The sequence below is a fragment of the Equus quagga genome, chromosome 7 (assembly GCF_021613505.1).
Source record: "Equus quagga isolate Etosha38 chromosome 7, UCLA_HA_Equagga_1.0, whole genome shotgun sequence".
NCBI classification, from domain to species: domain Eukaryota; kingdom Metazoa; phylum Chordata; class Mammalia; order Perissodactyla; family Equidae; genus Equus; species Equus quagga.
The window spans coordinates 105,803,382-105,826,866 of NC_060273.1; positions in this window are offsets into that span (position 1 = coordinate 105,803,382).

Consider the following 23,485-nt stretch of genomic DNA (forward strand, 5'->3'; position numbering starts at 1 on the left):
CAAAGTGTTTTGTAAGCTAAAAATTGGATCTTACTTAATGTTCTTTTAAAATCTGAAATAAATATTGGATTTCCTTGTTAATTATTTAACAGCTGGATTTTGCTTCCTTGAATTCTACTCTATGCACTGACTGGATAATGTGGAGGGTCACATTTTAGATTTCAGTTATAAACATAAAGGTAAATAATGAATAAGTAGTTTCCTAATAATCTTGATATAGAGAATCTCGCATTGGAATTTTTCTGTTTCAAATTTACCTACATTACTGAGCTTGAAGATTTGGTAGTCAAAATTTTGGACAGTAATTCAAGTAACATAGGAAATAATGATATTAGAATTCCAAGAGTAACTGGTATTTCCATCATTTCTATTTAACAAGAGGTACTGAGTGAAGAAAAACCTAGATGTAAATTTGGGGCTTTGGGAGATTAGTCCTGCTTCCAGGCCACTGGGGCATCATTTAGTAAATTGCTTCTCCAGCACTCTCACTGGAGTTGCCAAATTTCTACGAATTTAGGATTAGAGTCAGAAAAGGAGTCCAATCTATTTCAATTATTAGCCAAAATGATGTGTCTGGCTAGGCTCTTGTGAAGAGTGGGTTCGTTTGTGCTGAATGCCACCTATGAAAATTGGCCTTTTTTCACCAGCTGTGTCTGCAAGACCAATTTCCAATGTGTAGAAGTCCGCCAACCTTGCTTTTGATTCAAAGATCAATGAGTGGCTGTGACTTTTAAGTAGCAGAGCCTTTCTTGAGCCAGAAATTCGGATATGTCCATGAAGATGATGTGAACTGCATCTGTGTCTGCACGGTGTAAACTGAAGAGTGCTGAAATTCTTTCACCCTTATCTCACTCTCTTTAGACTTTTGGAAGACTTCAGATTCCCACCATTACTCCCTTTTTGGTGATAACCACTTTAGGCTACTGATAAATGTAATTAAATGTTGTTGGAGTAGTAGCACATTTTGGCATTTTCATTAGAGTTGCCACAATCTGAATTAGTTTACCAAATTAGCTGGCATAAATCAGGGCCCTCAGGAAACGAAGAGGGAACAGTGTCTGAGAAAGGGGAGGTGAGCAGAATAGTTAGAGCAACAGGAGGGAGAGAGAAGGAAAATCATGGAAGAATGGTGTGGGGAGTTAGTGAGGAGGTCATGGGGAAGAAATCGAGCTCCTTCCAAATTTGGTCTAGGATCAATCTTGTCCTGAACAAGTGGCTAGAAAAAAATCCAGCTGAATTATTTTCTTTTTTTAATTACATGGGGATTCTCTTTTTATCTTACCTCAAAGAGTTTTAACTCAAGCTTTTCTGTTGATGATAATTAGATTATTTCAAGAAAACAACAAAACGGAAACAAAAAAAAAAGATCTTGGATTTTATACTTAGTAAATTTAGAGGTAAATTTTAAAGAATTTATTTTAGTAATTCTTTGCATTTGTAAAATATATCTGAAACTAGTTCTGAGGTTTTAATGGAATGAGTAGTAAAACAAAACATTTGTTATCTGTTTTATTCATACAGAGTTCATTTTATTCATACAGAAATGCAATGTTAAGCTCCTGCATTCGTATTGAAAATAGCATCTTAGAATGAATGGAAAGAAGACCCTAAGAGTTTTATTTAATTTCATCTGAAATCCATATGCTGTTATTTAGAGAGATCAAGTATAAGAACCTGGTGGGTATAAAATGTGCTCCGCATGGTCTTATTTAGAAAGATGCCTCAAATGTGAGTTTTCACAAGTTCCACAAAACACATTTTCACACCAAATTTGATACAGACATGTATTACAAAATCTCCCTATTGCCATTTGAATATAGAATGGAAAAGTTTCCCCTGAGTTTGCAACAGTGTTTTCAAGTGTAGGTAGGGAAAGTACAAGCTGTATTAACATCTGCCACTGCCACTTGAAACTGCATTGTGGCGTTTAAACTTTCAAAGAGCTTATAGTAAAGAATATACCTTTTCTTAATGTAGATCCAGTGGAACTTTACATGTACAAAACAGAGCCTTTAATGGGTTCTCTCGTTCATTTCCAAATTAAAAATGACTTTCACCATATGTAGATTGCTGTTATCTCTGGAGGATGAGATTGAGGGAAGCAGGAGGACTGGATGTGTGCAACGTTGATGCATGCATGTGTTCCAGTTGTGTAGTTGTCAAGGGAGCTGTGTCTATGAGGCCAACAGTCACATCATACGCATACTTTAACTTATAGGAGAGTGTGTGGGCACCTGTATAGAATGCAGTGTCTAGTGCTTCTGGGCTTCTTGGTTGATGGTTGGAGGAGAGCCCAGCCTGGCACATGGTTCATACACACACGAGAGAAAGCACACAAAACTGTCTGCACTGACATAGAGATGTTGGCATGGATGCTCAACCACACCCAGGCCTCGTCGAAACACATATGCTGTTAAGGCTGAGCAAGAAGGCACTAATTTAAATGTTTGCTTTTTTTTTTTTTTGGTGAGGAAGATTGACCTTGAGCTAACGTCTGTTACCAATCTTCCTCCTTTTGCTTGAGAAAGATTGTCCTAAGCTAACATCTATGATGATCTTCTTCTACTTCATATGTGGGACACCACCACAGCATGGCTTGATGAGCAGTGTGTAGGTCCACACCAGGAATCCAAACCTGTGAATCCCAGGCAGCAGAAGTAGAGCACATGAACTTAACCACTAGGCCACCAGGCCAGACCCTAAATGTTTGCTTTTTATCTTGAGAAAGGGCTAGCTATTTTAAATTCCCACACTGGCACCTTACAGGATAGTGGCAGTCCTGGGTAAATGAGGAGACATTTTTCTCTTTTCTTTATACACTTCTGTATTGCTTGTTTCGTTTTTTAAAAAGTTTTAATTTTCCATTTTTTTATATTTAAAAGGCAAGAAATTTATATAAGTAAAAACAAAATTGATTCCCTAAGAGGTACACCATAATGCCATAATACTGCTGCACATTTACAGTATCTTTCTGGAAATCCTGAAATGAGGCTTCTTACTGTGCTGCAATAGAAGTCTGTTGTGTGGAGAAGTGACTCTGTTTGAACAAAGGCACATGAAGTTTGGATTAAACTAGCTTGTGTAGGCAAGCAAGACTCCGATGCGGGGTTCTAAAAGATGCAGACATAACTACAGTGTCTCATTGATACTGGACTGACTTAAGCCATTCAGAGTTGAGTGTATAAGGGGATGCAAAGCATGTGATTGTGTCATGCATGGGCAGGTGCCTGTGAAATCACAAAGCTCTCTAAGGCATACTGGAGGAGAGGTACATCTGTTGCAATGTCTAAGGTTTCTCCAATTACATCTTGGTTAAATAGTTAGTCATTCAGCAAGTATTAATTTAGCATTCACCAGATATCAGGGGAAGAAGAATGCATTGGCCTTGATCCAGATCTTTTACCCGGGCTTACACTCTGTGTTTCTCAGCCTTGTCAGTAACAGCATTTCCCTCAAGATGGCCAGATGAGCATCTGTCCAGGCAGCCAGCTTCTATCTTCCCCACAGCAGGTCATCTCTAGTTGAGCACTAGGCCCAAGTCACAGGAATATGAAGAAGAGAAATCAGCATTCAGCGAGGCCTTAAATGGATTCTCACAATATTTTCATGCTGCAATAATTAGGCATTTCAATCTCTTGTGAACCTGTTTGTTTTGGGAATTCAAGTTTCCAAAATTCTTGGGTGGTTTAGGCTAGTCTTTATCAAATATCTTATGTAAACATTTGTAGTTTTAACTACATCATTAAATATGTATATATTATTGTTATAAAAATCACATGTAACAGAAAAAAATGAAAAAAAATCAGATATGCCATTTCTAAGATAAGAGTAGTTAATAATTTAATGTGTATCCTTCCATACTTTCCCCCACGCAAATCTATATGAAATATATTTTCTAAAAATGAAGTAATAAAATACATGGTGATCTGTAACCTGTTTTTATACTTAACAAAATATGATGAATGTCATACTGATAAATATGTCTACATCATATTCTCATCTATACAACGTGACATCTATGTTTGTCTTTTGAGTATCTTTAATGCTTAAATTTCTCTAACACCGAAGTTTACCCTTTAGATTAACAGGCGTCAGTTGCACTTAGACTTTGCTGATGTTGGAACGCCAAAATCCTGGTTCATATATTAATACAAAGTGCTAAGTTGTACTTGTCAGGCTGTTGCTGAGGCTAAACCCTTCTGTAACCTCTGGGATGAAATGTTCTAAAATTCTACTTTGTGCGCTGGGCAGACCCCACATAATTTTTATATTAAAATGTTTTATGTGTATGTTTTTTTAAGTACTGCAACTCAGAGCTGCTTTTTCTTTCTGAATTTCATAAGGTTGGTTTTGTAAGGAACAAGGGGCTGCGTCTTTATCCACGTGGGCATATTCTGCCCCCAGAGTCCCCAGTTTGGTGACCACTCCTCTCACGTGCAGAGCAGTGCCAGCTCCTGAAGCCGTGTGGCTGCATGGGAGAAGCTTGCTTCTGCTGAGACCCGGTATGCAGCAGGTTCGATTGCCCTGGGCTCACAATTTCTTTTTAATCAGTAGCTGGCATAACTCTAAATAGCCGTTCTTCTGCTTTTTAATAAGGCACATTTATGTTAAAAGGGAATGCAATTTAACTTTGCAGAAACAGGAACACCAGTCTGTTCCCAAGGCACTCTGTGCTGAAGGATTGAGTAGAAAGAGAGAACGTTTTTCCTTTGATCCTGTGGAGCTGTTCATATTGAGAGAGGAGACATTCACATTATGGAATTTGCCTTTGCTTGTACTAGGATTGTCAAAAACCTTATGTAAATAGGCAGGTTTTCTGAACCCAACCTCTGAATCGTCAGATAAATGACTACTCCATGTCTTACTGCTTACTCCATGTCTTAGAAAAGCCATCAGTCATTCCAGCTGTGCATCGTGTGGCTCAAAGTCCATCAAATGTCTGGAGGTTCCTGGTTTCAGATGACCTGAAATAATTATTTTTTGACCAGACTGTTTGGTGTCAGATTAATACATATATTCCCTATATTGAGTGTTAACCATATAATTAAGACCACATACCTTTAATATGTTAGGCATTACACTAGATACTCTGCATATGTGATCTGATTTAACCCTACTATCTGCAATGGATTCACATCACACTTAGGAAAGTATCTAACCCCATAGCGGAGCCTACAAAGCCCCATTTGATCGGGTCCTTGCCTATCTCAACGGCCTAAATTCTTACTATTCTCCCCTTTGCTCTCTCCAATAATTATCCATTTATTCTAAGTGCTTGCTACGTTTCAGGCAATGCTTTAGTGTTTTGTATCCTCACAATAACCTATGAAGTAAGTACTGTTGTTAGTCCTGTGTTACAGATGAGAATGTTGGCACAGAGAGGTCCCACAGCTGGTAAGTTGTGAGGCTAGGATTCAAACTTAGGCAGATGGCTCCAAAGAATGAATTCTTAATCACAACATTATATAACATTTTGTTACTCCTCAGTAGCGTCATTCAAAGACAATAAAAGCAGAGTGATCTCAAGGGCTTCTCGGTTTGAAGTGGTAGATGCATGTGGAGGCTTAAAGGACACTTTGGCGGCAGCTGGTTGACATAGAAGCGCCTGTCCTTTCAGTGACTGAGTGAATGTTGACTTTGGCAAAGGGAGAGAGGACATGGCTTTAATTCTTTCATTCCTGCGTGACCATTCCCCAACTCACGGTCCATTTCTCGCTTGAACATTTAGATGAATGACTGCCTGAACAGCATGTCATGAGATCGGGAGATTTCTCCCCTTACCATCCCCCAAATACCTAGTCTTCAATAATTATGATCATGGATTCATTATTAATTTATTATTAGAGTGCCCAGTGCTGGATTTATAAAATGGGTAAGCTAAGAAAACATTTAGTGCATTAACAAAGCAGGGCTAGTATAAGAAAATAAGAAAAATAAATAAAATAATGAGAAATAAAATTTAAAAAATTCTCTTGAAATAAAGTTAATTTCAAATGGAGCATCTAAGGAGCCAACATTGTGGAGAATTCTAAACCTTGCTCGATTCCATACACTTATTTATGGTGTGTGTGCATGTGGGTGTATATACGAGATACTATGACTTTTTAAGTGGCTATGGTTTCCAAAGCCTTAATCCCGCTGTCCCCTGTAGGACTGCACCTCAATTAGAGAAGTTCAGGGAAGGGAAAAGGTGAGACAGAATCACTGGTAAAGAAGTGGCTCTTGAAAGTGGTGGTCATGTCCCTCATGAAATAGGATTTTGTCAGCAGATTTATCTGTTTCAAGATGCCACAAAGGAAGGCAGTGTTTGATATTATATGAAACCCTCCAAAATAGGAAACGATTATGGGAATACATATAACTTGCTGCACCATATTTCTCAAATTTCTGCTTTTGTTAACATCAAACTTGGATTAAATAATATAATAGTAGTGTCAACATTTAAATGAGTTTAAGACAGTGATTGGAACAAATATGTTAAGTTAAAGACATCTAGAAGATCTTTTCATGAGAGAAAAGCATTTATTAAATTTACCAAGAAAATCTATTTTATGTAGAGTGTAAAGTGACAATAGAATTCATCTACCTTTATTGGTAACGAGCTAGGCTCAGAACTTTTGCTGAAAGTTTAGGGTAACGTAGTTTGGGAAGCTGAATAAACCAATATCCTTCTTTCAGTGGCCCATCTGAAAATCTCTCTGCTAGGTTCCCACTGACTAGGGCTTTCTGGAGAACTTGCATGTTAAAAAGTTTCACTAGTTTTGGTTAAATATTAATACGTACTCATTTTAAAGAACTTACAAAGTAGAGGAAAATATCTAGGACTTCAGAAAATCCTCCAACCAGATAAATCCTGTTCTCTGCTAAATATATTTGTACACATACTATTATTTTATTTTACAAAATTGGGATCACAGTATATGTCCCATTTATTTATTTATTTATTTTTTGACCATCTTTCCATGTCTCTAAATATTCTTCTCTATATCATTTTAATGGCTGCAGAGTATGTCATTGTGTGTGTTTCATATTTATTTAAGGTGGCATTTATTGTTGGATATTTAGTTGTTTTCCAAAACTTTACTATTATAAACATGCTTAAATAAACATTCCTACAGAAAATCTTTATACATCTCTATGCTTATTTCCTAGGAATGAATTTGCTGGATCCAAAGTTACACACACTTTTAAGGCTTTTGATCTCAACCGCTAAATTGCCAACCATAACACTTGGTTATATTCTCTGATCATCAGGTACAATTTTTTTCTTTTTTCTGTCATTATAGAACAGAATTTGGGAGAAAATAGCACAAAACGTAGGCCAGAATGGAAGTTAAAGGGAGTAGAAAGAAATCAAAGTCTTATTAATGGCATTGGCTTGCTGAGTACGAGCTGTAATAATAAAACCTGTTACTATTCCTCAAGTAATCACTATGTACAAGCACACTGCTAAGTTCTTCACATATATTATCCCATGACATCCTCATATCAACCCTATGAGACCTAATTATTCCTTTTGTACAGATGAGATATTGAGGCACAGATAGGCTAACTGACTTACCAAATGTCACACAACGTTGCTTAGCTAGGATTTGAACTCAGTTATGTTTGGTTAGAAAGTATTTGCTCTTAACCAATATACACATTATTCTCTTGGCTACTGTAGAGGGACTTGGGCAAAGTAGACAGCTTATAGTACTGGATGCCAATTAGACCTGTGAGTATAAGAGGGGGCAAGTAAGACTCTGGGATACTTGGGCTGCCAACAACATGGTTTTGCTTAGGGCAATGTAAATTAGAGCCCATCTTCAAAAACTGAATTTGTAATCCATCAATTGTATTGCCTACATTGTACCTACGCAGATTGTGTAAGCTTTGAAGTCAATAAGTAAATAACAGACTATGTGCTGATGCTGAGTTTACATCTAAATGCAAATGGAATATTTTGGAGGCCAAGAAGAGATACTTAAGCTTGTATCTGTGTTCTGCAAGTCTTCTCCTAGGTGATGATTAGAATGTGTCATTTAATGAAAAGAGTATTGGTTCCAGCTAGTTTGATAGTTGGGGATTATTGGCAATGGAAATTAATTCTTATCATAGTTGTTCTCATTATTGAGGTTGCAGATAACTATTTCATGTAACTTGCTAATAAGTATGTGAGTCTTGGAATTCCACCATGGTTTTCCTAACTTGGAATTAAATGAATGTTCTTTTTTCTCCTCTGTCTTTTCCCACTTCTCTATCCCTACTCCCACCTCTGTCCTTGAATTAAATGTTAGATTCTTTGAAGAATGGCTTATGCTGCTTAGCCTGAATGACAAAATATTGAGTTTGAATATAGTAAAATATGTATCCAGCTGTAAGCACACAACTTTATGAAAATCATTTAGATTAAGTGGAAACTTGGTGTGTAACAAATATTTTACCCAAAGAGCTCATCGTTTCCTTATCTGCTGCTACTTGATACGCTTTAAAAACATAAACCAGACACAGAAAATGAAAAATTGCATGTCTTAAATTGTTTTTGGATGCACCACTCCCAGAAGATAATTTGTGTTCATTTAGTTTTAAACTTGTTAAATTGTAGCTTGAAGTGTACTATTAGTTTTGAGCATCTGCCAGTCATTAAGAGATTTAGTGGCCAATGTTTCACAAGTTTTTGAAACCTGCCTTTGAGTTCACTAATCATTTGATATTTGATGGTAGCAGCCTTAGAAAGAAAAATATTTGTAAATATGAAAGAGTTTAATATGCACAGTTTATTTCAGTGACTAAAGTTGTATGTGAACAAAACATGCTCTAAGACAAATTGGTCCCTCCATATGATCGTTGTCCTCTGGTGTTTTCATAAATGACAAATATGCTGATTTCAATTGATTCTTCAAAAATGGATTGAATATATATTGCATGCAGTTGAAAGATCATCTGCCATGTGACTGCCTTAACAGTCCCACCCTAATTTTTCTCTCTTACAGTGACTATGGGTCTATGTTTTCCTATATGGAATGTCACCTTTTTCAGAATTAGCAGAATCTATTTACCTAAGCAGAGAGAGCTCACAGTGTGCCTGAGGGCTCCCGTGTTCCATGGCAATAGGAGGTAAGCATGTTAGCTCGAGACCAGCAGCTACTCAGCCCAGGTGCCCATAAATGCTTGGGAATTTTTCTGGGCTCAGCCTTATGGACTGGCTCTTAAGACAGTAAAATTTATAAGAATAAAGTCTTTGTTTCTCTTGTTCTCCTCATAATCTTTATACTTACTACTGTGCCTGCCACTCAGTATATATTTGTGGATCAATGAATTGCAATTTATATAAACTTATATAATTACAATGTTATCTATTGGAGTCTTCTAATTAATTACACATGCCCTAGTAGCATACCTAGTAAGCAGTCCAATTATTTTCATTTTAATGCCTTCCCCTGAACTTCTGATTTGTTTAAGAACTTGAGGAGCATATTTAATCGGGAGTGGGTGGGTAAAATATTGCTTTTAAAAACCAGTATGGTGAGAACAAGAGCAACTCCAGTGATTGCTTTCTGCCGACACATAATGTGTAGAGAATGGTCCCATGGAGTTCTGGGAACAATGGCCTCCCTCTGCTGCTGGTGGTGCCTCAGTCAGGCACCAGGATTACAGCTCCTTTTATTCCTATTCCTAAATTCAGCTACTGTCCCTTAAGTAGAACCAATACACGAGGGTGTCGAGGTCTATACGAACTCCATCACCAGCCACACAAATAAGCCACTATGTTGCCCGAGGAGCCCAAGTTTTCAGACCCCACTCCTAACTTCCTCTGAGTAGGTTTTGCTTTTTGCGTGTTTGGGGGCTTCTTCCGCCAGAGAACTCCTATCAACTCACTCTGGCCCACCTCCTGGTCTCCTTCCCTTCAGTCACTGAGGTCAGTCGCTCCTCTCCCTGAATGCTTTGGGCTCCTTCTGCATGTTGGCTGACTGCCCTCTCTCTGTCTATCTTGCATACAATCTCCTTCTTCATAAAGGAAAGCTCCAAGAGACTCGCTTTTGGCAGAGTGAAAAATCTGATAATTTTTAAGTGTCCATTAATAAGTCTATTTAATCTCTCCTTTTATAGCCACCCTGTTGTAGAATAAATAGGATATTTAAACAGGATCTTGTGGGAAAGTGTGTCTGTTCGTAAATTGTACTAAGCACATAACTGTACGAAAAAGTTAAGAATAAAATAGTGCACATGCATTATAAAGAGACACATATTTGGGAAGTGCTCCATTTTTTCACCAAGTCTCACCCTTTCTTTAAGATCTGTATCCAGGCACCTCCTCTGTGTCTTTTCTTCCTTATTAGCATCATCTTCTCTCGGTTATCATTTTCTCCTTTACCCTCAAGTACTCTTCAGTTGGTCCTGAGCATGAGCAATCTCCTATTTATAGCTGTCTTCTTTTGTGCTTTTCCAATGTCTGCAACTGGATCTTAAGAACCCAAGGGCAGGAGCTTCCTCTTGCTCCTTTTCTACTACTGTTCTTGTTACTATTTCCCACACCCAGGAATTATTGAATATGTGTTTGTTAAGAGTGACTTTGGTGGCACTGTTCATGCATTTAGGCTGGATGAGAGCTTTCATGAGCCATAAGGTGCTGCAAAGCCTGCAGGAAGATTCATAGAGAGCTTCCCCAGGATTGATAGGGCTTGAAAACACCTTTGCACTGACCCAGAAACCTCTCTTCTTTTCAAAGATGCAGAGAAGAACCTTCAGTCTTGTTCATTCTGTATTCTGAATAGTACTCACCCATAGCTGAAATTTAGTAAGTGGGTAATTGAGAATGGTCATTCTCAACGTATGGTCAGTTGATCAAGAGCATCAGCACCACCTGGGATCTTGTTAAAAAGGAAACTCTTGAGCCCTACCCTAGACCTTTTGAATCAGCCTCTGAGTTCCAGCAAGATCCCAGCTGTTTCCCACGTACTCTCAAGTTGGAGAAGCAGTGAGCTAAACATCCTACACACAACCTTTTATGACTTTGGCCACTTATACATAGTTACTGGCCCTCCTTTGTGCCTGATATTTGGAGACTGATATGTAAGTTTTCTGTCTTCAAGAGAAGTGCTTTCTGCATGTCTTTTAAACACAGCATGTTCCTTTTTATAAGGATTCATCAGGATAAAAGGAGAAAAATGAAATGCAATATAGCTTAATAATATGAAATATGAAAGAAAATTATTGCTGCTTGTACTGTGTTTCATTCTAGAATTCAATATGTAACTCAAAAGGTCAAAGAATATATCTAATACATTCCCTAATGTTCTGAGGAATGATAATGAAACTGTCCAGAACCAATTTGAATACTATTTGCTGCCATTTAATCAAAGGAACTTAGATAAGGTAACACTTTGTGTAATGGGTAGGCAAAACACTTCATATTAAAAATTCATTCTCTGCTCAAATTAACCAAATGTCTTCATTCATGCTTTTTAGCATCAATTTAACTTTTTTATTTCTATAATGATTTCCTTCAGGAAGGTGAGGCTAGGGTTTCTCATTAACTTAAGGGGAACTGATTTTGAAGTTGTTACCCAAAGAATCTTCCACATGGTATGGCTCACAACGGGGTAATATTGTTTAATCCCGTTCAGAAAAATTATGCCTAAAACATGATGATGCGTTACAGTGTAAGATTTAAAATAGGAATTTGAATTTATAATTACTATAATAAAGTTAATCATGAAATAGTGTCATCCTCCCAATTTAAACTTCTTCCTATAGTACAAGCTAAGCCTATGAGGTCTGCCCTCTAGAAGATTGTACCTGAGCACAAAATTTTTCTGGATATATAAACCAAAGGACTATGTCTCTTAAAATACTGCTACTTCCTCTCCATGAACAAAACACCACCTTTATAGTGAATTAATTTTCTAGAGTCAGAAAATGTAGATCAAAAAGGATGTTTTGAAAGTAGACGCTGTTTGTAAAGGATTCTACTTTATTTTCAGTAAATAAAGGTGAAAATCAATTTCTAAAACAACAGTTTGGTTGTGAAGTGATATAAACATCTCATCATGGCATTTGGATAAATTCTCACTCTCAGTGCTCTCAGTGGCCAGATAATTTCAGAGCTATTGATGTATCATTATCTGGTTTCTCAATGAGGTGGTATTATGAATATGAATTTTGTGTGGTTGCTTAATTAATGGTTTGGGGAATTTTTGTTGTAGTGAATCCTAACACTGAAATAATCAGTTTCTTTAAAAAATTCATTTATTCACTCATTAATGTGTTCACACTATGTACCAGTCACTGCTGTAATTAGAAACTATTGGGTAAAATTGTGATACCCACCTTTTTTAAGGACTTTGTGACACAAAACCTCAAATTGGTCTCTAGAAATGTTGTCTCAAGAAACTCCCATACGATCAGATTATGAGAGACCCTAACTCTTGGCATTGTCACCAGCATGAGTATGAAAGATAAAAACATCCTTACTCATTATCGCTTATATTGTTATTACATATTTTTATGTTGTTCTCACTATTCATATTTATTCTTTCGTGTAGTATTTATTCTTTTCCTTTGCCATTTTTTGGAGTAATATTTATATAATAATAATTTTTTGTTTGTTATAATTGTTTTCCCCAATTTTTAGTTGTTTTTTACCATTTATCTATATTTTTATTATAATTGTAATAATCAAATTTTAAACATTTGCATGTTATAATATATATGTACATATTTGATAAACATAATTTATTCAGCCAATATTTTTGTTCCCTGTTTTCTCATCCTGTAATAAAGAGAGAATTCTCCAGGCTAAGTATTCGACCCCAGATAGAACCTGAATGCTCTTTATTTGGTCAAATCTCTTTTTTCCATCTTTAACTGAAAGGGAGGCAAACATACCCAGCTCCAGTTCCCAATTACTCAATGGCATTGTTTTCACTGTGACTCTCCTGAATTGAGGGGACACCTTCTCTTACCCTTCTCTTGCCCTCTGAACCCATGGATTGTGTACAGACCAGCTGTCTTGGCCTCTGCCTGCACATATGGAGTATTGTTTGGAAGATCCTCCTGGATGGAGTGAACGCAGCATTCTGTCTTTCTTACCTGTACATCCTTAATGTTGCATGTGAGGATTTCAGTCTCTGACTATATGTGTAAAGGAGAGAAGGAGAAGTCTGATTTTTTTACCATGTTAAAAAAAGTGTCTATGGTGTTGATGTCTATTTGCCATTTTTTATTTGTTTTGCTGAGAAAGATTCTCCCTGAGCTAATGTCTGTTGCCAATCTTCTTTTTGCTTGTGGAGGATTTGCCCTGAGCTAGCATCTGTTGCCAATCTTCTTCTGTTTTGTACATGGGTCACTGCCACAGCGTGGCCACTGATAGGTTGTGTAGGTCTACTCCAGGGAACTGAACCCGGGCCGCTGAAGCAGAGCCCACCAAACTTAACTACTAGAGCACAGGGCTGGCCCTGACATTTGCCCTTTTTATGCTTTATCAGATCCTAGTTTTCTAAGACAATTGGGCAGAATTAAAACGTCCTATACTTTCCTTAAGGCTAGCAGATATTAAGCAAATAATTCAACAAATAACGTTCAGGGCGATAGTGATATGTTTTGTGAAGAAGAAAAATAGGATATTATGAGTGTTGAATAGTGGGATTTGATTCTGAGTTTTAACTCTTGTGATTGCTTAGCATATTGGCCTTTGGACTCTAAAGTTATACAATATGCTTTTATGAACATCTAGGAAGTGTCAACATCCTTATTTAGTTGTATTTATCACAATGATTTTGATATATGGAAATATCGTTGGAATTGAGATTTAAAAGTTTGATTACAATTAATTATCCTTCTTTCATCATCATCTATGCAAAGTATTATATTCCCAAAATATCTTCAAATAATTTGTTTTAATGAAACCAGTACTAAAAAAGGAAAGTAATGAGGGCCTACTGAACGATATGCTGAAAAGAGAATGTAGAGCTTTAAAAATGTTGACATGGCACAGCTCATATGAATAAATAACTTCAATAATATGGGAAGCAGGTTATATGGAAATTTTAATTGGTATTTAAGGTAGCTAGAATTGCAATAATATTTTAATCATCATGTTCACTTTGATCACATGTAATTCACAGATTTTTGCTATTCCATTCATTTATATATTAGTATTTTAAATATCAAATACTTGTGATGAGTTGCTTTTCCCATTTTATGTTTTTAGGTGCTGGTGTTGAGTCTATTTATTTCCTGTCCCTATACACGACCAATTTTAAGCCTGTGCGGTGGTCATCATTTTGGAGGACATATTGCCCTATTAATTGAACATGAGTATAATATTGCAATACTGTTCGTTCTACCATAAGGATATTGTTTTCACTGGCTCTTAGCGCTATGCTTCAACAAAAATAGTAGTAAATCAGTAAATGCTATAAATGAGTGACCAAACATTTTTCATGTAGTCCTCTTCCAATTTGAAAGATATACCAATAAATATAGGCTAAAGTAAATGCAACAGATATTTAATGTTTCGATTATAGGAAAAAATTGATGCCACACTTTAGAAGTGTTATTTGTTAAATTGATTCAAATTTAGAGTAGATGCGAAAATAGTCATATGGATTCAAAACTAGTTCCAAAACCATAAATAAAGAATAAGAATAAAGTGGCAATGAAGCAAAACTGTAGGAGGTGTTTGGAGGGGGTGAAACAGAAGGTGGTGTTAGTGCTGATCATTTTTAGCATTTATTCGTTTATTAATGATTCAAAAAGAATCTGTGAATAGCACACTGGGGCACTTTAGAGCCTGTGCTAAATGGGGAGGTGTTGCGAGCAACAGAAACTAAATGATATAAATGACCTAACAAAAACATCATAAATATGACGAACTTCATTATCATTACAAGGATGTATATGTTAAACAATAAAAAAATTATTTATATAAACAAAATGCTGAAAATCATCAGTGAATTGTTAGGAGACAGATGGTGTTTAACATTTCTAAGATTAGGGCTCAGTGTTTTTTTATGGTGGCTTAGCCCTGCACTCCTCTTTGTCTTCCTTGCCATCTAGGTAGCATGGATGCTCATCTCAAAGCATTCCTTTATTCTTTGTCTGACTATATATTTCTTCACAACCAGCTAATCACAAAGGAAAGAGAATTAACATGTTAAAAATATTTGTCTTTAGGCATCTATAGCACAATCTTTACAGGTACAAACACTGGAGTCAGATTGTATGTTTGATTTTTGGCCCCACTACTAGCTATGCAATCTTGGCTAGGTTAATTAATCTCTCTGTGCCTCAGTTGCCTTATATTTACAATGAGATACTCGTAATGTCTATTGTGAAAATATGTGAAGTGCCTGACACAGAAATACTAGACATATTTGCTACGAATACTGCTCCTATTAATTTAATCATTACTGTGTATGCCTTATATAGAGAGATTGAGCAAACAAATTTGTGTAAAGCTCATGTCTAAAGAGGATGACGTGACAGATCCTAACTTTTCAGGCTTTAAAACTCCCTTTAGTAAGACGTTCTCCTGGGTTCAAAGCCTCTTCAGTGATGTTTTAAATTCTATGCACGTAGGTACCCTCTGGTTGAATTAAAATTCTTTTTAGAATTGTGGTATTTGAAACATCTAGTTCTCTTTCTCAATTAGATAAAAACTATTATCTAAGTGGATATTGGGTCATGCTATCCGGATAAGTGTCAGAGAGTTTATATCAAACCTAGACCTGGCAGAACATAATTTAAAGTGCCATCAAGCAGGCAGGCAGATGCCCTGACACCATGGGTATTAGAGTGGGAGGAGAGGCAGTGTTCTTTCCTGATGAGCATTAGAAGGGCAAAAAACTGAATGACTTGCTCTATTGAGTTATCACTGACCATAACGTAGCTAAGTGGAACTGTAGAGTAAAATCACAGCTAAATAATATAGAATGTCTATATACCTTTATCTGGTATAGATGCAACCTGTCAGATAACAGCAAGAGAAAAACAATAAAGATGAATCAAATCTAATAGCACTGCTTTAGATATCATGTTCATTTTGTTATCTTAAATAAAACTGAAAGCTTCCATGAAGTGACTAAAACAATGCCAGTGGAAGGAAAGGTAATATTTCTTTTCTTTGCCATACTAATGAGAAAAGCTCCATTCATTTAGCCATCCAGGACCCAAAAGATACAGATAAACTAGTCCAGAGATGTGCAACTAAAGCTGATTAAAGAAATAGATGATGGATCTATACAGAGAACTTCGTAAGGGATGGGGAATGAGGAACATGAAAACAGGCTGGGCTGTCTACCTAACACTGATACTGTAGCAGAAGTCATTTCACCGAGGGTTGATGGCAATACCAGAAATAAAACAAATGTGGCCTGATTATCAAGAACAGTTTCCTGACTGTAAGAAGTATTTGGCGCTGGGAATTTCTTAAGGAAATTGGGACAGCTCTGGGATATGAGCCAATTAAAAGTAGAGAAAACCTCCCTCTCCACCCAAAGTGAACGCAAATAAAGCAATAACTGTAATTGAGGTCCCACTCTCTCTCTTTTTCTCTGTCTGTGGGGAATGGAGGCATGGTAACAAACATTTACCACAAAATTGGAAAAGTGGGTGATCTTTCCACGTTTTTCATTTATATTAATTGTAATTTAGCAAAAAAGAGGTTAAAAGATATAACAGGAGATTAAGTGCCTGGCCCAATCTGATGTGACAGAAATTTGGGTTTTATTCATTGTTTCTTTATTTTATTCTGCAGATATTACCTTACCCCTCAAAAAATTTGAGAGGAGTTGATGTTGATGTAGGTTCTATAAAATCATAGAAATCAAGATAAAAAATTAAAATGTTCCATATTTCATTCCAACATACTTTTCCTCAAAAATGTTTTCAGAATGGTATTCTCCTGTGCAAAAAAATTGTTGCTTTCTTTTTTTGTAATATAATTCCTCAATTTTATTTGGGATAATCAACAAAAACTAGATTTTTCAGCCTCCTTCAGTGTTGGGTATAGCCATATAGTTATATTCTGGATTTCCCTTTATCTTCTTCCTGCTTGTTGGAATGAGGTCAAGATGGTGAGGGCAGGAAGCAACCATCTTGCACCGTGAGTTGGAAACCATATTTCGAAGATGATAGACAAGAAAGAGGAATCTGGTCCCTTGGCGAATTTATGGAAGAGAATTATCACACCACCCTGTATCAGAAAGAAAAATAAACTTTTATCATTTTAGCTTGGCATCTCATTTACATTAACCAAAATGACATCATAACAAATATATCTCTCTAACTCCAATCAGGTCAGTTCTCTCCACTGTACAATGGGGATTATAATACTACTTATGTAGGGCTGCTGTTAGCTAGTCCTGGTGGTCTAGTGGTTAAGACTTGGTGCTCTCGTAGCTGCAGATTGGGTTTGTTTTCTGGTCAGGGACCCACACCACCTGTCTGTTGGTTGTGATACTGTGGCAGCTGCATGTTGCTGAGATGCTGAAAGCTGTACCACCAGTATTTCAAATACCAGCAGGGTCACTCATGGTGGACAGGTTTCAGTGGAGCTTCCAGACTAAGACAGACTAGGAAGAAGGAACTGGCCACCCACTTATGAAAAAATTGGCCATAAAATCCCTATGAATAACAGGGGAGCATTGTTTGATACAGCACTGGAAGTGAGAAGATGGCACAAAAAGACCCAACAAGGTTCTACTCTGAGGTACAGGGGTTGCTAGGAGTCAGAATCCACTTGAGGACACTAACAACAACAAGGGTTGTTGTTAAGATTAGATGAAATAATCCCTTTAAAATACTCAATCTTTTGTTTAACACATATTATTCACTCAAGATATGCTGCTATGTGTTTGACTTTTTTTGATAATGGACGTTTTTGTGCCAACATCCTTAATATTGCACTCTCTTGACTTTCTATACAGTTACTCTACTAACTCAGCTCTGATTCAGTCCAACGGTCTGCATTCATGGCACTCACAATGTGGAAGAAATCACATAATTATGGAGACTGGGCAACCAGAACTCCATGGTCCCCAGCCTTAAGTGAGTTTTCTGGGCAGTTGTGTTACAGGTCAATGTCTTCACAGGTTCCTGGGTCTCCTTTCCATTTCACTCAGGAGTACTCCAAGGTATGCCCACCCTGCTCAAGCCACTTACAACAATGCTCCATCCCCCAGCAGTGCGCATTGAATACAATAATGACAAATCATTGACAAATGATGTCATGATAAATGACTCATGATAAAAGTCATGACACAGTCCTCAATTTCCCAGTCTTATTCTCAAACCTCGGTAAATACGTGCTCACTTGAACCTTTTTTCTTCTAGTTTCAGAGGAAGAAGTAACTCCTTTTTTGAACTCTTGATCACTCTCTGTTTCCTTCAGAACTTGACTTCTTTTTTGATTCCATCACTATCCTAGATTTTCAAATTTTTTCTCTTATATGCACCTTTCACATATGTGGAAAAGCATATACTCAAGTCTTTCTCCACTTGTGAAAGTCCTTGTCTCTTCCTTTATCTCCTTTCCTTTACCTATCACCTTATCTTTCTTCTCTATAGAATCAAGCTGTCTCTACAAGACAGTCTGCAATTCACTCTTTAATCTCCTGCTATCTGGTTTCTGCTTTCACCTCTCTAATGACACGCTTCTAGAAAAAGTCACGAATGGTATGCAAATTGACAAATATAAAGATTCTTTTAAGACCTCTATCCAGCATACAATTGAAAATTCCCTTCTTGAAAATGTTTCTTCTTTTGACACCCAAAGCACCAATTGCTTCTGTTTTTTGCTCCAACTTCTTTCCATTTATCTTGGAGTTTTTTACCTCCTCCCTTTCTGTGTACATTTTAAATAATGAAATTCTCTTGGTTGCTGTCCTTAGCTGTCTTTCTCTTCACTGCTCACTTGCTTCTCTTCTACTGCCATATGTTGTTTTTTATTGATATTCATGACAATTTCTTTAAACGTCATTTTTATCTTCATGCCTACTTTGGAAAATATGACAGATTTACTCACTGAACACCATTCTAATCCTCTATTTAAGAGGCTTTAGATGGAGACTGGAAAGCTAAACTATTTCCCAAACATCCTTGCAACCCTTGGTATTTGCTCTAGCTTCTGTGAAGCCAGTGCACCACGTGAGAGTTGCGAGGTAGATGTGAGGCAGAGTTTGCATGGATCTTCCGTCAAAGTTGCTGTGCCTTTGATTTTTCTAGCAGACGCCCTGATACTGGTTCCTAACTTCATGCATGTCCAGAGGCAGGGCAAAAGCCATCTATTTTAAAAGGATGAATTTCATCACATTTGGCATGGTTCTGATTCTGGTAGATGTGCTAGCAGCTTTCTGATTCTATTGCTTCCTGATCTTAGAAGATGTAGCAACTCCATTGGTAGGCCAGGATTTTGGTGTCACTGAGGGTGTTTTTTCTGCAAGATTAGGCTATCGGCTCTTCACATCTACACTAATTCTGTTTGTGCTCCATAACACTTAATAATCTCTGATTATTCTGGCTAACACAGATTTTGTGGTCTGAAACTAAGAACTTTGACTAGTTTAACTCCCATAGCCATGTCTGCAGCTCAGTTTTCTCCTTTAAACTTCATACATCTTAAGTATTACTGACTACTAGAAACTCACCTTGGTAGACCAGCAAGATGGCAAACTCAACAGGCTCAAAACTAAACACATTGTCTTTCCCCCTCAAACCTATGCCTGTTTCTGAACTCTCAAATTTCGTTAATGACACTGTTGTCTACGTGGTAACCCAAGGTACAAACCTAAGGGACATATCTGTCTTAATTCCTACCTCCAACTTATCACTGTCTGGCAGAGTCTATCTTATTAGTAACTCTCATATCCAACTCTCTACCCCTGTTTATTGTTGCTTTAATTCAAGCTTTTATCTATTTTGTTCTGGATGTTTACTATAATTTTCCAAGTTCCTTTTCCTGTATTCTTTTCTTGTCTTCTTTTTTTTTGAAGATTGGCATCTGAGCTAGCATCTGTTTCTAATCTTCTTCTTTTTTTCTTCTTCTTCTCCCCAGAGCTCCCCAGTACATAGTTGTATATTCTAGTTGCAGGTTCTTTGGGTTGTGCTATGTGGGACACTGCCTCAGCATGGCCTGATGAGTGGTGCCATGTCCACACCTCGGATCCGAACTGGCAAAACCCTGGGTTGCTGAAGTGGAGCACGCGAACTTAACCACTCAGCCAAGGGGCCGGCCCCTCCTCCATTCTTGATCTACTCCAATCTAACAAGCTCAATTTGGACAAGTCCAAAGACACATATTTGAACATGTTACTCTATTGCTTTAAAGCTTTCTCACTGTCTACAAAATAGAGTATAAACTCTCTAGTATGGTATATAATGCCCTCCTTGAGCTGGTCCATGACAGTCTCTCCAGTTTAATCCCTGTCTATACCTCATATTTCAAAGCCAATCTATTCTGAACTGCCCACAGCTCCCCTAACACACCAGGCTCATCACGCCTCTGGCTTTTGTTCCTTTGTGTTTTCTCTCTCCATTACTCTGTCTGAGGTGGGAAGTGAAACTTTTGCCAATAATTGCCAAATCAACCTCTTTAAAAGATAGGCATAGAGTTGGCAGTCTTTTTAACTTTTGGATGAAAAAAAATTATCCTTACCAAAGATAGATTTAAGAATTGTACTGTTTATTTTAGAGATTCAGAAAGTTTAAATAAATTTCTCAAGGTTGCCCAACATGGGATAGCCGGCCTAGGGCTTAAATTCAGCGTGAACGCAGTGCTCCTTTTTTCACCATCACTGGAATGCAAGTCCTCTCAAGATTAAGGCATGGGGGAGGGAACTGGAAAATAAATGAGAGGAAGGTAGGGGTCTGGGATCCCACTGGTGTAACTACTTCCATATTTCTCATATAGTTGCTTCCCTAAGAGCTCTCCAAATAACAAGTTGAATAGTTTCTACCATTCAGCTTTGGGGGTACTATAGGCTTTTGAAAAATCTTAATGGCTACTTCTTTAAAAATATTCAAATAGGCTCTCTTATTTACTACAAACTGGAAAATTGTAGCTATTTCCCATTTGAAAAGAAAGAATGACTCTCTAAAGTATGTTTTATCTTTATTTTATAATACCAGATGACATTTTAAGTCAAGGATGGATATACGGATGATTAGTATCATATTTTCTTTTGCAGAGATGGAGAAATTGAGGAAGAAGGGAAAGATTTGGTCAAGGTTACAGAAGTGTGGTGGACAATAAAATTACTTTTCTTCTTGAACACTTGCTCTTTGCCTTGATTTTTTTAAAAGTGAAATCAACAGCTTCACATCAGCTACTGATCAGGTACCAGATGGCAAAAACTTTCAGTCGCTACCACCTAGGGCTATATTCAAACCAATGAAAGGCCTGTATCTCATTATCGGTCCCCTGAGCTCTTCATTCTCCCACATGGAACTGTCCTTTTCAAGTAGAAAAGTGACATTATTTTAAAAACTGCCCTTGTTTCAGATAACCAAAAGATTCTGATAATTTAAACAGGTTTGTCCTTTTAGTTTTTTGATTTTGTATGACATTATTAAACTTGCATTGAATACCACTGCAACAGGAATTTACAAAATCAAACCAAATCACACGAAACTATATGATAACACCCTAGAATCTTGCTTCATGTCAAGAATTATAGGTGATTGAATAAGATTGCCAGGTCTAAAAATAAAAACACAGAACACCCAGTTAAATTTGAATTTCAAATAAATAAACATTGGTTTTTTAGTACACACATGGCCAAATATTGAATGAAACATACTTACACCAAAAAGTTTGTCTTTGTTTATCTGAAACTTGCTTAACTAGACGTCCTGTATTTCATCTAGCAATCTCATGAATAAAGAATGGACAGTTCAAATTGTTTTGTATAACTGAAAACACAAAGACATGTAAGTTGTTCATAAAAGTGTGTTATGATGTCCACTAAAGCCACTTTCTGCTCTGTGGGAGACAATCAGGTCTTGAAACCATACAATAATACTGAAAGTCTGTTAAGAATAAAAGGGAGAAAAGTGACTACTCTTTTGGCTTGAGAATGGAATCATATTATATTTAGGTAGCATGAAAAAGAATGCAGCAAAATAAAAGGTATTGTGGATTTTTTAGTCCCTCTTATAGAAATGGAATCCAAGAAATTGTTCAGCAATGGTTTTCCATTTTTTTCAAACAAGAAAAACATGCTGCTCCTAGTTGCAAAACTACAGAGCAAGTTTGAGGTTCAGCAGCATAGTTCACTGAATAACGAACTCAGAATTGTTGCATGTATTGCTCTGTTATTCTCTCTGTCAGGTAAGTCTGTGAAGGCAGAAGTGGAGCTCTTGCCATGAGTATGATTCAGTCAGGTCTATAATTAAAAGCTGGCACACAGATAAAAAGGAAAACACAGAAACATTTGCCTAGGTACAGATTTCATATTTAATTTTTTTCTTTTATCTTGCTTCAAGAGCAATGAAAGAAATGTGAGATCTAATATTCGACCTTTCTAATATGTATGCATGTGAACTCAAATCACACAGCCATAGTAACAAAAGACATTAATAGTAAATATAAAGAGTACATTAGAATCCCTTTTGGGTGTAAGTTCTTATCTTGATCCATAGAGATTTATATACCTAACATTCTTTAACACTGATGAATATAAATCTCAGGCACTGAGGAAAGAGCGTAAATCCTTGTAATTCAAGATGTAAGTATTCCTCCCTCTAAGGGTTAGCTTTATGAAAACCAACAAAAGCAATGAAATGAAAAGTTCAGGGAGCTGACATTATGCTCTTAACCCAAGATAATGTAATATAGATAGTAAAAGGTTTTTGAATTGTAAGCTATGCATTCTGATAATAATTATAATGTGAGTAGTGACCTCCTGCTATAACCACAGTCGGTATTTTAACACAGCTGTTATTTGAAAACTGAAGCTACTTTATTATACTTTTTTTTGAAATATTAACGTGAATAAATCTATCCTGAGTATGCCACCAGCCATTTTATCTTCTGAAAATTCGTGACATTTGAATACCTTCAGTGAACAGTATTTTTTCCCAAATAACATAAACACTTGGTGACGAGAAATGTCCTCATAACACAAAAATACAATAAAGAGGAAAAAGATATTTTCAGTGCATTACATGAAAAAGGTTTATTTTATGAACTTCTATCTATCTTTATTGATTTCCGAATTCATGTTTTAAGCAAATTGGTAGTGTGTCTTTTTTTATGATTAAACAAATTAGAATTATGTCTGTAAATTCAGGCTAATCTAAAATAGTCACATTGAAAAGAGATTATTTTGTACCCGGAAAGTTGTATTCTTTTGGAATACAGTGACCTTTTGGTGCGGAGGCCAGCGGGTGCTGAGGAGTCCTTGCTTTGTGTCACCGAGCTGAAGATGAACCAAAGCTGTATCCTCAGGGACATGTGGGAGACACCGAAAACTACAGTGGCAGGAGTTTCATGCACACTTCA